We start from the raw sequence: 1,902 nt of genomic DNA on the forward strand, positions 1-1,902 counted from the left end.
AAATAAAATATATATATATATATATATATATATATATATAAAATTTGAACAAAAGCTATTGAGTCCGTGTGAACTGACACGTCCATCCCTATGGGAGGTTTCCAAGAAAGGGATGGCGTGGTAGCATACAATAATAAAGGGAACATGAATATAACTTATAGAATAATAAAGTTTAGTTCTATATATTATTTAAAGGAACATGATGGAGCAGATCAATATATATAGTACATTGAATCAAAATTCTGAACCTGTCGACTATATTGCTACTACACAATAATAATATATAATGTTTATCAAATAATACTTTGACCCATTTTTTTTAAATTTGAAGTACTTCGAATTTGATGTAGAACATGCACAAATCATACCTGCAGACATAAAGGCTTAAATAATGAAATAAAAACAAAAGATAGTTATGGTGAAACATTATTGATAACGTGTACGTGGGTTCGCCTTGGCCATGAAATGCATGACATTTTTATTTGTTTGATATCTGTGTTGGAGTCGAAGTTTCATTAATTTAGATTTGCATAGCGTGATATATAGTTGATTAAAAAGGAAACATTTTTTATTATATTTTTTTCATTTTAAAGATCGAATCCAAGACATTTGGTTGGATGACAGACTTGAAAGTCTATCTTTAGGTTATGTGTATGTAGGCCTCGATACTAATTGGCCACACAAATGTTTTTAGACCTTATTTGTTTTTATTAAAATTAAGATATCTAAAACTGAATTTGTAGGTATATTTTAATGATTAAATTAAAATATTATCTCTATTTATTAAATGATTAAGACGGTTTGTGTTTCACATTTGAATGAGAATATTTTAGTTGTTTATAAGCATAATAAATATATATACAATTAAAATAAAAATAGTTAATATTTTTTTAATAAATAATAAAATGAAATTATTATTATTTGATTAAAAAATGAAAATATTTATGTTCATTATTAATGGTGGAGCTAGATGGTTTGTTGTTATGGTGGTGGTGTTAATGGTTGATGTTAGTGACTAGTAATGATAATGGTTGATTGGTGTTGTAGTGATTGGCGTGATGATGACAGTTGATAGTAATGGTAATTGTGGTGGTGAAGTTGATTGATGTTAGTAATTGACGGTATTGATGATGATGAAATGTAAATTTATCCACTGGTATTATTTGATATTTTATATATGTTTTTTCACATATCATTTATATAAAGATGTATATTTACTACTTAATTTTCACAAAATATGTTGATGACATCGCTTCACTCAAAGTCTGAAATTCACTAGCTCAATTATTTTAGATTTATATCGAATAAACGTGCTAAGAAATTGTTTATTTCAAGGTTTCGATCTAAAATATTTTAATTAAATATGGAGCAATATCAACTATAGATATTTTTTCTTGGACTTTGTATATGGACATTTGCTTTAGTATCGAGTAGTGACTTGTCATTGTCCATTTAAATATTCGAATAAAAAATTATACCCTGCCAAAATGCAATTGGAAATGGCCTTCCTAAAATAATTTAATTAATGATTATTATCATTTTTCTTTAATCATTATTATATACATAACCCTTGATAACAAAATCGTTTTTTCCCTGTAATTTATTTTTAATAATATTGAATTTTGGTTGCATATTTGTTGTTGCTTGGGTGAAATGAAAACAAGTATTAACAAAGAACAATAATGAATTTTGTACAATTAGATTACTTAATTATGTAATTGTAGGTGGATATTTTGTTTAACATTAAATAGTAATTTGATCATTAAAATTGATAAATAACGTACTATGAGGTTAAAACTCACCAATAATTTAAAATTCTTTTTCCATAATGATATATATAGCTTAAATCTAATCCAGAGAAGACTAATAGATTTAATTAAAGTACTCAGTATATAATGAGTC

Source organism: Solanum tuberosum, unplaced genomic scaffold (assembly GCF_000226075.1).
Source record: "Solanum tuberosum cultivar DM 1-3 516 R44 unplaced genomic scaffold, SolTub_3.0 scf00096, whole genome shotgun sequence".
NCBI lineage: Eukaryota > Viridiplantae > Streptophyta > Magnoliopsida > Solanales > Solanaceae > Solanum > Solanum tuberosum.